The sequence below is a fragment of the Lissotriton helveticus genome, chromosome 12 (genome assembly GCF_964261635.1).
Source record: "Lissotriton helveticus chromosome 12, aLisHel1.1, whole genome shotgun sequence".
Taxonomy (NCBI): Eukaryota; Metazoa; Chordata; class Amphibia; order Caudata; family Salamandridae; genus Lissotriton; species Lissotriton helveticus.
Genome location: NC_136073.1, coordinates 578,156,258 through 578,170,993, shown reverse-complemented (window position 1 = coordinate 578,170,993; position 14,736 = coordinate 578,156,258).

Below are 14,736 nucleotides of genomic sequence, written 5' to 3'. Positions count from 1 at the left end.
GTGGATGAATGGATGGTTGGATGAATGGATGGTGTGTGGATGGAGGCACAGGTGGGCGGATAGTTGGGTGGGTGGATAGATGGATGGGTGGACAGGTGGGCAGATGGACGATGGATGGGTGGATGTATGGATGGATGAATGGAACAAGTGTCTGTCGCACACCGTGAGCTGGGTGCATATTCTCTTACCTTGCATTTCAGGGCCGCCTCTTCCAGGGGTACCGCCTCGTGGGACCGGTGCTCCTTGGCCTCTCTGCACACCACACAGATGGTCGTCTCCTCCTTCCTACAGAAGTGCCGCAGCTTCTCGCAGTGCCGGATGCACTCCCCCTCCACCCTCAGCTGCGCCACCTGCTAGCACAAGTCCTTGGCGATCTGCACAATGTTGGCCAGCTTCCGGGTGGAGCTCAGGGCATCCTTGGGTGACGCTTTCCAGCACTCGGGGCAGGGGAAGTTTGAGGCCACTCCTGCCCAGCATCGGGCGAGGAAGGGCCGGCAGAAGTTGTGCCCGCACTGCGTGGTCACCGGGTCTGTGTAGTAGTCCAGACAGATGGAGCAAATGGTAATGACGCATGCACTTCCACTCGCCTGTTGATGTGAGCCGAGCTTCTCCATTCCGAAGTCCTGTGGCAGAAGCCTAGGAAGTTGTCTTTTGAAGTGACCAGACATCCATCTGAATTTCCAGGATGGATTCCCTTATGATTGGGCACTAGTTCTACACCCGCTTCGCACATGTATAGATATATACTGCCACCCATGAGGGAGAGTGAGTACCTATTGACAGCTGAAGAATCTCTTTAAACTTGCATTGAGAAAAGGGGAAACATCTGAAGTTTCCTGCTTTGCTACGACCCAGAAAACAAAGATTAGACCTATGACTATGAGGACCCCCAGCTGCTGGGCTCTGTGTTCAGAATGAAGGTGATCTGACCATGACTTTGTGGAGCAGGCTCAATGCTACAAGGACCTGCTCGAAAAGATGGTGCCTTGCAAACACCTTGATTCTGTGCAAAGGTCTAAGTAGCTGCTTAGAACTGATGAGTCATCCAAAGCAGATCTTAAAGGCCGCTGGAAGTTATTGAGTCAACATATTGATGGATAGCGCTGCGTCCAGGTCCAGTGATGGCACTTCAGTGAGTCACTCCAATGGGTCCTTTCCTGGTGTCGCAGGGTGCACAAAATAGTAGTAATCCCGCCCGACACATGCTGAAGTAGATCTTCAGGTTCTTGATCACTCTTGAAGACTCTGCATCTTCATGTACGTTGTGCGGCTGCCGACAAGCACTCCGCTGCTACCAACATGCATGTGCTCAAAAACAGCAATGAATTAATACACATGACTAAAGTGAACTTCTGTGTTAAAAAATCAGGTTGATAGCGGCTCTCAATGTGATGTTGCCAAGACATTGAAAGAGACGTTAGCGTTGCATCTTAATACTATTCTCTGCTTCGCTTTCATTGCTTTCCTTCCATAGTCTATGCCTCACGTTTTTCTTGCAAGCAATTTTAAATTGACCCAGGAAAGTGTGATTAAGTTCTCAGGTCCTCTTCTCTCCTCTCCTTCTATGATCTATTCGATTAATTGAGTCCAAGATTGCAAATAACTACAGTTCCACCAAATCGTAGAAAAGGTCCTCCTACTTTAACTTGATATATGACTGAAGCTTTTGAGGGATTTCAAGCCTTCCAGAAAAAAAACTGTGCCCCATCTCTACTGTCATCCAAGCAAAAGACTGGGCTGTTACAGGCCTTTCAGAGGCACATGTTGCTTGTGACTGACTAGCCTTCATTTCATAAGCGTCTTTCAGGTGTTGCACTGACTTTGACAATGTCCTACCAGCCTCATAGAGCAATGCTTGGGCTTGGATGACGCTGCTCCATCACTTGCAACCTTTCGGAACCTGGCTAGCTCATGGGGCTAGTGGGTTTGCTTGAGTTTGATGGCCCTGTGCTGCTCCTACACACCAAATGTCAAGTATCTTCCTGACACACTTTTTTGACAAAATTCAGCAAAGTTATGTGTATCTATACCAAATATGCCCTTATTACATTTGGTATGACATCAGTAAATATGAAAAGCAATAATTTCAAACAGATACACAAAAAGTACAATAGGTTGTCTTGCATGCTTTTCTCATGATTTGCAGTATTCCAGCGTTTAGCTTCAGATGAAAACAATTCCTGTCACATTTTTTGGTAACTGCCAACCCGTGTTTCGCCGAATATTCCACTTTACCAAGGCTACAGAAAATACTAATGGTCTTCCTATTGGACACTGATTCATTCATTGAAAATGTTCGTGCACGACACCTAATCAGTGGTCACACTGCCTTTTACAAGCCTTATCATTAGGGATTACTTTAAAATCCGATGAACATTACAGCCATATGCCTGAACAATGAACCATGTTAATCGCCCACCATCACAAGCCTTTTGACAGCGCAGTACTTATCAAAGTTTGAAACATAAAGGGTGCCTTGTAATAAATGGCAAGCCATGTCAATCCAGGAATCAATCTCCAATTGAGAAGCCAATTGTCATATTCTGTAGCCTTGAGAAAGTGGAGTGTTCAATGGCATCTGTGTTGGCTGTCACCACACATTATGACATGCAAACTTTTTAAATCTGAAGAATAAAACCGTGGCTCTACAAATCACAAGAATAATCACACAAAGCAGTATCTTGGACTTTTTGTGCATCTGTGTGAACCTATTGTGTGAAATATTTTTTAATGTCATGTCAAAAATAATAAGGACAAATTAGTTATATCTGCACTGATGTTTCGGAATTTTGTTGAATTGTGTTGAATAAGTATTTGGGCTACTCCATCCCACATACCAGCTTTTCAAAGGGGGGGGACAGTATTCCCTCAGCGTGCACACATTTCAACCTTCCCTCCTGCACATTCCTCGGTATGCTAGTGAAGGGAATGAGCTCGGATTGTGTAAGGATGGGCCTTTTACCCAACCCATCTGTCGGGTTATCACACTCACACATCAATCCACTGGGGGTAGAGTGTACGTGGGAGTGGGTATAGACTCCCCCATCTTTTGTTGATATGCGTACTTTGGGTGGGGGAGGCGTGGCTTAAGATAAGCACAGTTTAACATTAAGCCTCTGTCTGACTCAAAGAAATGTCCACCACGACGCACTGCACTGGGCCGCACACATTCTGGAGACAAGCCAATCCCAGTGGAGAGATGGCTCCCATAAGTTATCGACTGTTTAGAAAAGGCATGAAGAGCGCTGTGCTTCGCCAAGAAGGCTTTCAGATGACTATTTTGTTAGCGTAATTAAAGTATCTATTGCATGTTTTCTTTGGACGAATTCTATTTAATATTACGCTCCACTAACCTTCATAAACAAGTCAAACAAGTCAGGTATTGAGAAACTCACCGCCGCAGCCCGGCTTGGACAGGAAGCCAGGCAACCTGTGTTGGGACGGGGCCGCAAAAAGACAGGAAGCACATGGGAGCCTACCCCGCGCTCCTGTGCCCGTGAAGTCAGCGTGTGAGCTAGTGGGACTCCCGTGCTCGTGGAGAGTCCCGCCTGCTGCCGAGACTGACCCGCTGCTGAGGGAGAGAGGGACACGCGGAAAGAGCCCGGTGAGTGGAGGGGGGTGGAGGGGAGGGAGGGATGTGTGCGCGTGTGTGTGCGCGTGTGTCTGTGTGCGTGCGCGTGTGTCTGTGTGGTGTGTGTGCACGTGTGTGTCTGTGTGTGTGCGTGTGTCTGTGTGTGTACCCATGTGTCTGTCTGCGTGTGTGTGTGTGCGCGTGTGTCTGTGTGTGTGTGCGTGCGTCCTGATCCGTTGTTGACTGTGAACAGCATGCCGGAATCGGAGCACATGTTCAGGCGCGCGACCTGATCCGATTCCGGCATGCTGCGCGTGCCCATCTCCTGTCTCCTGGGAAGCAGAGCAGGCGAGACAGCGCTTTCGCGCTGTAATCGCCAGGTGCGAGACCTAAAGAGGACATGTTACATATATCACTGCACTACGTGGCAAGCACAATGAGGTGCCTGCCACATGGTGCAGTGATATGTAGGGGGGCATCTTAGATACACCCCCCCCCCCGAGTCCCATGTCTGGGGGCTGGGGGGACAGGGGCCTGCTACGGGCCCCCAATGTCCTTTTCCACCAACTTTTCCATGTGGGGTTAACCGCCATGGATAGGCTGGCGGGTAAAGAGTATCGTAATCCTTACTGTGGTGGCTGGTAGGCGCCACCAGCATTGTAGGAACCACAAGCTCTTCCGCCGCACTGGCGGGCTCAAGGCGCCAGTTGGATGTGTGGCTGGGGTCTTTCCGACCGCCAGGGAACCACCCGCCATTGTAATATGGCTAGCGGTAATGCAATCACCGATGGTGGTGGAACCGCCACTGACGGGGTGACGTGGCGGTTCCCATTATAATCACCCCCTAAGTTTGGTGTGCATGCAAATCCTTCATTGCTGATCCCTAAGTTTGGTGTGCATGCAAATCCTTCATTGCTGATCCCTGGTGAGTTGCACCACTACTGCTGAAAAAGGCCAATGGAGGTACCAATGGGTGCGGTGGACTGGCCTCAAGGATCTTGTGACCTCAGTGACAGTCACTGTCGATGGTGTGTCTAGGGTGTGCTTGTATGCCTGCTCGCAAGACTGGAGGTGAACTGTGGTGGACTGTGGTGGACAGGCCTTCAAGGTTAACTCACACTTGCTGCCGTTAGGGTCCACCTGCGGGTGCTAAGACACCAGGGCTTCTAAGGTCTATCGGGCCTTCTAAGGTGTAGTGTCAGAATGAGCTCTGTCAGGAGTGTAGTCTGGTGGACTGGTCATGAAGGCTGAAAATGGTGCTCAAGTTCCAAATTCAACAGCTCTGGCCAGCGTGCCACATCCTCTCCCACACTGAACACCATACTGCCCCACTGAGAGAAACTTGCACTGCCTTCAGCTACATCTCAATTGGACTGCGACTAAATTCAAATTATGCTCTAGACAACAGTAAAATGCTGCCTGAAAAAAACAAATAACACCCTGGAGAAAGCAGACACTCATAAGGAATGCAAGAGTAAGCAAAGCATGTGAAATATATTCAGGAACAACATGGTTACCTTAGCAGTTTAAACTCATTATTCAGAAATCAGTAAGTGATTTTTCCTGTAAAATTCAGGACATGGCTACAGGACCAGGCAGGAAGGGACCTGTTTCAATGTCCATTGCTTACATCCTTTCAAAATGTAAGCAGTTTGGTTTAAAAACACCACATCCCCAAACAAAAAGCCGCAGTACACATTTTATAAGCTAAAATAATTAAAACAGTTGAAATTTATTTATTTATTTATTTTTAGCATTTAATATAGCGCGAACAAATGCCCGCAGGCGTCTCGGCGCTGTACTTTTGTAGACTCTCCTATATTTGGCTTCTGGCTCTTAAAGATTAAACAACCATGTTTTCAGCTGCTTTCTGGGACAGGAGATCTGATGGGTTGAGGAAGCGTGTTCCATAATTTCGGGGCAGCAACCAGGAAACGTCTATCTCCCCAGTTGACTAATTTAGTCCGTGGTACTACCAGATCGTTCAGCTTAGCTGAACGGAGTGGCCGAGGAGGATAATATGGCGTAAGGTGATCTCTCAGGAATTGTGGAGCTTGTTGGTGCAGTGATTTATACACAATACACAAGGTCTTGAACTTAATTCTATTCCTAACTGGGAGCCAGTGCAAGTCTCTCAAGGTATCAGTTATAGGTTTAAATTTAGGGACACCCGAGAGAAGTCTGGCCGCTGCGTTCTGTACTGACTGCATTTTCTTGATGACCCTGATTTGGGCATTGGCAAACAAGCCATTGCAATAGTCTAATGCAGACAGGACAAGGGCGCTGACTAATGTCTTGCCTACGGATTTGGGAAGAAATGGCAGGATCTTTTTTACCAGGCGTAATTTGTAAAACGCCGTAGAGGCCGTCTGGTTGGCATGAGCCACAAAGTTCAAGTTATCATCGAAGATGACGCCTAGGTTTCTCACCTTCGGAGTTGGTTTAGGCAAGGCTCCAAAGGATGAAGGCCACCATGCAGAGGACCAACTGGGGCTAAGGTGACCAAAAGTTACCACCTCGGTTTTTTCGGAGTTCAGTTTTAAGCAGCTTGCTGACATCCACCGCCCGATAGCCAGCATTCCTGCTTTAAAACTCTCCGCTACTGTTTCCCCATCATTTCTGACGGTCAGAATCAACTGGGTGTCATCCGCATATGAGGTAAGGTTCATCCCATGCGCTTTGATGGTTTTAGCGAGGTCCGACACGTAGATATTAAATAGTGTCGGACTAAGGGATGAACCTTGAGGTACCCCACATGGCAAAGACAGCTCTGTTGACTCGAATTGTCCCAGGGCAACTGCCTGAGATCTATCCGCCAGAAACGATGCCAGTAGATTCTTAGCTATGCCTAGCACGCCCATCCTTTCAACACGGTCGACCAAGATCTTGTGGTCGACCGTGTCGAAGGCGGCCGATAGGTCTAGAAGCACCAGTAGTGCTGAGCCTCCTTGATCTCGGATTAATCGGATGTCATCCGCCGCTTTAATAAGCGCCGTTTCTGTTCCATGAAACGTGCGGAATCCAAATTGGGTTTCATCGAGCAGATGGTGTTGCTCGATAAATTCCGCAAGTTGAATGTTCATAGCTTTTTCTGCTACTTTGGCTAGAAATGGGAGGTTAGCTATAGGCCTGTAGTTTTTTAACACCGTTTTATCTAGGCCGGATTTTTTCAAGAGTGGCTTCAGTAAGGTTTTTTTTAGTGGGGTGGGGAAGATTCCTGTGCGGAACATTAAGTTGCAGATTTGGGTTATATGAAAACGATCATATTAAATGTTTCTACTCCACTCAACCAGGTATTGCAGTCCCTTTAGGAATGTAGCACTTCCCCACCCTGGAAAAACAATGTTGTTCAAAGAAAGAAGAAAAAAAGAAAGTAGCGCTTTCACTGGCAAACTCTGTAAAGTTGTGCTAATGTGTGTGGGTGTAAATAACAATCTGACCTGTCTGTTGACCACTGTGTATCGCTTTATTTAGGTATTCAATAATGTTTTCTCTCCGTCCCGAGGTGTTTCTTTGGACTTATAAAACGATCAGCAAATGAGGACATTTCCAGCCAAAGTGTTCTTCCTATTTTGGATCCATTTCACTAGGAAACAAATAAAGACAAGGAGAGGCAAAGAGAGAACGTAAGAGCTGTCTCTTGAAATCAGAACTTAACGAGGAGGAAGACAGAGACAGAACGAGATAGAGGAAAAAGAAAGAGAGAGGGGGAGGAAGGCCACTGCTATTGGCAGATCAGGAGAAGTTGACACTGTGTTTGCCTTCTCTGGGTATGAATGAAAAGAGACAGAGTTTTTTTCCCTTCTCTGCCCTTCCCAGGACACCGAGCCTACTTGCAGCATAACAAAGGGCAGAGGGCGGGTTTCCTCTTTGACTCCTGGCAGGTAAGTGCAGGGCCATTAGGTAGCGCTTTCACGCGCTAACGGCCCAGTGAATAACAGACGGGTGAGGGGAAATTCTTTTGTCCCCTCGTCACCCCCATGCTTGTCCCCCGTGTCACCCCCACTTTAAAATCTGGGGGGGACATATCCCCCGCGTCCCCATGCTTCCTACGCCCATGGGCGTTGCCCCACCAGCCAGCAGCCAAAAAAATGAAAAGGAAAGCAATAATACACACTTGTTTATTATCGTTTTATTTTCTCTTGGAGCCAATGCTTAGGGCGGGCCGAGTGTGACGACAGGCGGGAAGGGGAGTGTTGGGAACTGCTATTCAGTGCTCATGACGGTCTGGCTGGCTGTCTCAGGCGGTCCAAACCGTCATGGAATCAAGCTAGCCGGGCTGAAGAGAGGTGTTACCTCGAAACCGGGCCGGTCCTCGGATGCTTGTTTCCGTTCTGGGAAGGACATGGATTTTGTAGTTCGGACTGGACTGTTCCCATGGGGCACAGGGTCAGCGCTGATTTGCATATCGCCATTGTCTAACCCAGGGTGGTGTGGAGTGGAAAAACAATGGATTTGGGCCCAGATCTTTGGACTGGGGTGAATGTGTGACATTGATCCACATTCTGTCCATCATTGTTGTGTTTGCAGTTACCGCTCTAAGTGTACTGGGGATGCTCAGACGTGAGTCCCAGGCACTCCACACCACTGGAATCAAGCTAGCCGGGCTGAAGAGAGGTGTTACCTCGAAACCGGGCCGGTCCTCGGATGCTTGTTTCCGTTCTGGGAAGGACATGGCTTTTGTAGTTCGGACTGGACTGTTCCCATGGGGCACAGGGTCAGCGCTGATTTGCATATCGCCATTGTCAAACCCAGGGTGGTGTGGAGTGGAAAAACGATGGATTTGGGCCCAGATCTTTGGACTGGGGTGAATGTGTGACATTGATCCACATTCTGTCCATCATTGTTGTGTTTGCAGTTCCCGCTCTAAGTGTACTGGGGATGCTCAGACTTGAGTCCCAGGCACTCCACACCACTGGAATCAAGCTAGCCGGGCTGAAGAGAGGTGTTACCTCGAAACCGGGCCGGTCCTCGGATGCTTGTTTCTGTTCTGGGAAGGACATGGCTTTTGTAGTTCGGACTGGACTGTTCCCAAGGGGCACAGGGTCAGCGCTGATTTGCATATCGCCATTGTCTAACCCAGGGTGGTGTGGAGTGGAAAAACGATGGATTTGGGCCCAGATCTTTGGACTGGGGTGAATGTGTGACATTGATCCACATTCTGTCCATCATTGTTGTGTTTGCAGTTACCGCTCTAAGTGTACTGGGGATGCTCAGACGTGAGTCCCAGGCACTCCACACCACTGGAATCAAGCTAGCCGGGCTGAAGAGAGGTGTTACCTCGAAACCGGGCCGGTCCTCGGATGCTTGTTTCCGTTCTGGGAAGGACATGGCTTTTGTAGTTCGGACTGGACTGTTCCCATGGGGCACAGGGTCAGCGCTGATTTGCATATCGCCATTGTCTAACCCAGGGTGGTGTGGAGTGGAAAAACGATGGATTTGGGCCCAGATCTTTGGACTGGGGTGAATGTGTGACATTGATCCACATTCTGTCCATCATTGTTGTGTTTGCAGTTACCGCTCTAAGTGTACTGGGGATGCTCAGACGTGAGTCCCAGGCACTCCACACCACTGGAATCAAGCTAGCCGGGCTGAAGAGAGGTGTTACCTCGAAACCGGGCCGGTCCTCGGATGCTTGTTTCCGTTCTGGGAAGGACATGGCTTTTGTAGTTCGGACTGGACTGTTCCCATGGGGCACAGGGTCAGCGCTGATTTGCATATCGCCATTGTCTAACCCAGGGTGGTATGGAGTGGAAAAACGATGGATTTGGGCCCAGATCTTTGGACTGGGGTGAATGTGTGACATTGATCCACATTCTGTCCATCATTGTTGTGTTTGCAGTTACCGCTCTAAGTGTACTGGGGATGCTCAGACGTGAGTCCCAGGCACTCCACACCACTGGAATCAAGCTAGCTGGGCTGAAGAGAGGTGTTACCTCGAAACCGGGCCGGTCCTCGGATGCTTGTGTCCGTTCTGGGAAGGACATGGCTTTTGTAGTTCGGACTGGACTGTTCCCATGGGGCACAGGGTCAGCGCTGATTTGCATATCGCCAGTGTCTAACCCAGGGTGGTGTGGAGTGGAAAAACGATGGATTTGGGCCCAGATCTTTGGACTGGGGTGAATGTGTGACATTGATCCACATTCTGTCCATCATTGTTGTGTTTGCAGTTACCGCTCTAAGTGTACTGGGGATGCTCAGACGTGAGTCCCAGGCACTCCACACCACTGGAATCACGCTAGCCGGGCTGAAGAGAGGTGTTACCTCGAAACCGGGCCGGTCCTCGGATGCTTGTTTCCGTTCTGGGAAGGACATGGCTTTTGTAGTTCGGACTGGACTGTTCCCATGGGGCACAGGGTCAGCGCTGATTTGCATATCGCCATTGTCTAACCCATGGTGGTGTGGAGTGGAAAAACGATGGATTTGGGCCCAGATCTTTGGACTGGGGTGAATGTGTGACATTGATCCACATTCTGTCCATCATTGTTGTGTTTGCAGTTACCGCTCTAAGTGTACTGGGGATGCTCACACGTGAGTCCCAGGCACTCCACACCACTGGAATCAAGCTAGCCGGGCTGAAGAGAGGTATTACCTCGAAACCGGGCCGGTCCTCGGATGCTTGTTTCCGTTCTGGGAAGGACATGGCTTTTGTAGTTCGGACTGGACTGTTCCCAAGGGGCACAGGGTCAGCGCTGATTTGCATATCACCATTGTCTAACCCAGGGTGGTGTGGAGTGGAAAAACGATGGATTTGGGCCCAGATCTTTGGACTGGGGTGAATGTGTGACATTGATCCACATTCTGTCCATCATTGTTGTGTTTGCAGTTACCGCTCTAAGTGTACTGGGGATGCTCAGACGTGAGTCCCAGGCACTCCACACCACTGGAATCAAGCTAGCCGGGCTGAAGAGAGGTGTTACCTCGAAACCGGGCCGGTCCTCGGATGCTTGTTTCCGTTCTGGGAAGGACATGGCTTTTGTAGTTCGGACTGGACTGTTCCCATGGGGCACAGGGTCAGCGCTGATTTGCATATCGCTATTGTCTAACCCAGGGTGGTGTGGAGTGGAAAAACAATGGATTTGGGCCCAGATCTTTGGACTGGGGTGAATGTGTGACATTGATCCACATTCTGTCCATCATTGTTGTGTTTGCAGTTACCGCTCTAAGTGTACTGGGGATGCTCAGACGTGAGTCCCAGGCACTCCACACCACTGGAATCAAGCTAGCCGGGCTGAAGAGAGGTGTTACCTCGAAACCGGGCCGGTCCTCGGATGCTTGTTTCCGTTCTGGGAAGGACTTGGCTTTTGTAGTTCGGACTGGACTGTTCCCATGGGGCACAGGGTCAGCGCTGATTTGCATATCGCCATTGTCTAACCCAGGGTGGTGTGGAGTGGAAAAACGATGGATTTGGGCCCAGATCTTTGGACTGGGGTGAATGTGTGACATTGATCCACATTCTGTCCATCATTGTTGTGTTTGCAGTTACCGCTCTAAGTGTACTGGGGATGCTCAGACGTGAGTCCCAGGCACTCCACACCACTGGAATCAAGCTAGCCGGGCTGAAGAGAGGTGTTACCTCGAAACCGGGCCGGTCCTCGGATGCTTGTTTCCGTTCTGGGAAGGACATGGCTTTTGTAGTTCGGACTGGACTGTTCCCATGGGGCACAGGGTCAGCGCTGATTTGCATATCGCCATTGTCTAACCCAGGGTGGTGTGGAGTGGAAAAACGATGGATTTGGGCCCAGATCTTTGGACTGGGATGAATGTGTGACATTGATCCACATTCTGTACATCATTGTTGTGTTTGCAGTTACCGCTCTAAGTGTACTGGGGATGCTCAGACGTGAGTCCCAGGCACTCCACACTACTGGCATCAATCTAGCCGGGCTGAAGAGAGGTGTTACCTCGAAACCGGTCCGGTCCTCGGATGCTTGTTTCCGTTCTGGGAAGGACATGGCTTTTGTAGTTCGGACTGGACTGTTCCCATGGGGCACAGGGTCAGCGCTGATTTGCATATCGCCATTGTCTAACCCAGGGTGGTGTGGAGTGGAAAAACGATGGATTTGGGCCCAGATCTTTGGACTGGGGTGAATGTGTGACATTGATCCACATTCTGTCCATCATTGTTGTGTTTGCAGTTACCGCTCTAAGTGTACTGGGGATGCTCAGACGTGAGTCCCAGGCACTCCACACCACTGGAATCAAGCTAGCCGGGCTGAAGAGAGGTGTTACCTCGAAACCGGGCCGGTCCTCGGATGCTTGTTTCCGTTCTGGGAAGGACATGGCTTTTGTAGTTCGGACTGGACTGTTCCCATGGGGCACAGGGTCAGCGCTGATTTGCATATCGCCATTGTCTAACCCAGGGTGGTGTGGAGTGGAAAAACAATGGATTTGGGCCCAGATCTTTGGACTGGGGTGAATGTGTGACATTGATCCACATTCTGTCCATCATTGTTGTGTTTGCAGTTACCGCTCTAAGTGTACTGGGGATGCTCAGACGTGAGTCCCAGGCACTCCACACCACTGGAATCAAGCTAGCCGGGCTGAAGAGAGGTGTTACCTCGAAACCGGGCCGGTCCTCGGATGCTTGTTTCCGTTCTGGGAAGGACATGGCTTTTGTAGTTCGGACTGGACTGTTCCCATGGGGCACAGGGTCACCGCTGATTTGCATATCGCCATTGTCTAACCCAGGGTGGTGTGGAGTGGAAAAACGATGGATTTGGGCCCAGATCTTTGGACTGGGGTGAATGTGTGACATTGATCCACATTCTGTCCATCATTGTTGTGTTTGCAGTTACCGCTCTAAGTGTACTGGGGATGCTCAGACGTGAGTCCCAGGCACTCCACACCACTGGAATCAAGCTAGCCGGGCTGAAGAGAGGTGTTACCTCGAAACCGGGCCGGTCCTCGGATGCTTGTTTCCGTTCTGGGAAAGACATGGCTTTTGTAGTTCGGACTGGACTGTTCCCATGGGGCACAGGGTCAGCGCTGATTTGCATATCGCCATTGTCTAACCCAGGGTGGTGTGGAGTGGAAAAACGATGGATTTGGGCCCAGATCTTTGGACTGGGGTGAATGTGTGACATTGATCCACATTCTGTCCATCATTGTTGTGTTTGCAGTTACTGCAACAACAGCACCGTGCCAAAGTACTGTCTCCTTACTGCTGCAGCCGCCGCCGCAGCACCGTCCAGCACAGCCTGAGAGGCAGAGGAGAAGACTGAGCTGTAACAAGAGGCTCAGCAGTGTCATGATGCTCTGAAATTAAATGTATAGGAGATAAATATCTGAGAGTCAGTGACAGTCTGACAATGACTAGAGAGCAAGCCACGGTAACGCCGTTCTTAATGTGTTTGTCGAAAAGAGTTTTCACATGACTGCAATCTGTTATGTTTAATGTACAAGCCAGAGAGTGCAGTATCCAAAAATCAACTTTTAAGGACATTTTTAGAGAATTAGAACACATTGAAGTACGGCTAAAGTGAGAGCACCCAGAAGTTTACACAGAGTGCAATGAGAGACTTAAAAAAAAGAGTATAGTGTGCACCTCAAATACCAAGACAAGTAGGGACCCTGCGTAAAACACAAAGAAACTGACGTCAGGGGATTGGAAGCTGCCCCAGCTGTGGCTGGTGCATCTGTTTCCACAGTGATTACTGTACACAGCTAGCCAGAATCTGAATAAGTTCATGCAAAGGAATGAAGATTCAATGTCAAAACCTGGGGGGGGGGCCTCAGGGCTAAAAGCGAGGCTTGGAAAATGATGCCTTCCAAGCCTCGTATAACAAATTAAATTTACAGCGCGAGTGAAACAGAAACAAGATGAAAGACACTGTATCGGATGGTGAAAAATGTTTGCAAATTATTTAAGCCTCCGAGCAGAAATGCCGTAACTATAAAAATAATAAGCACAGCGCAAGAAAAAACATTAAAAAAAGAGTTCCAGAAAAGCGAATGGAAACAACTTCGGTGACAGGACTCTGATAAGAGAAGCACACGAGGAACAGCATGAGGATCACCAGGAAACAGTATGCTACAGCCAATAGAAGTGGAAGCAAAGTAAGTGGCAATCACATTAACCAATGAAAAGCAAGGAAAAGGAAGGAGGCGGGATGTAATCCCCTTTTAAGATTTATATTAAATACAATAGATTTAACAAGCACAGCTCAAGTGCTGTGCAGGCGAAAGCTAAAAACGGCCATTTGTGACATTTTCATCTGTAATTGTTTGTCATAATGGCCACTTTACAAAAGCAATATACCATTATGTCTGCTAGACCCTTTTGCTTGCGGGAATATATAGGGTTTCCAGGTCGCTCAAGGACCCAGGGTACCCAGGGCCAACAACTGACCTGCGCCATACATGTTTTTTTTCATTGTATGCCAAGTATAGACCAATTTATATAGTGAAATATGTAGAGTTAAAAATGAGTATCAAGGAAACCTAGGTGTTTGTGAAATAAGCAGCGGATATTTGGTTTAGGAGCAGTGGTTATTAGAACATCTCAGAATTTATGGGTACCCTTACTAGCATGTGAATCATAGAGCATTTTTCAATTGTCTTCGTTCTTACACACTGGCTTACATTTGCAATGCACAAATGCAGCAAAATCCAACTGGTAATAATATACGTTGTACTATTCTTTATTTCCACATGTCTTGCGATAAAATGGTACCTCACGTCTGTGGGTAGACTTAGTGCCAGTGACAGGAAATGGGCCAGTACGTAACATGGACACATCACATTTTTCCACAGAAAACTGCCTTTTTTTTGGTTGCAATGTGTATAGCTGTGGATTTTGGGCCCTAGCTCAGTCGGCACCTAGGGAAACCTAGCATACCTAGATATCTAGGGAAATCCAGGGTGGGGTGACTTGCATTGCTCTCAACGGATCACTGATAGAATATCGACAGTCAAAATATTGACTTGCCAAAATATCAAGGTAAAAATATCGAATGCCAGAATACCGACTACCTATCTACAAACAGGTAAGTACAAAAATATCGACTCCAAAATATTGATAGGAAAAAATATAGACAGTCAAAATATCGAATTTTTTAAATATCTTAAAATTAATTTAAAACTACTACAATAATAAATATAATTAATTTAAACATACTTAAATAAACTTAAAATTAATAAATAATTAATGTAACTTAAAAAAA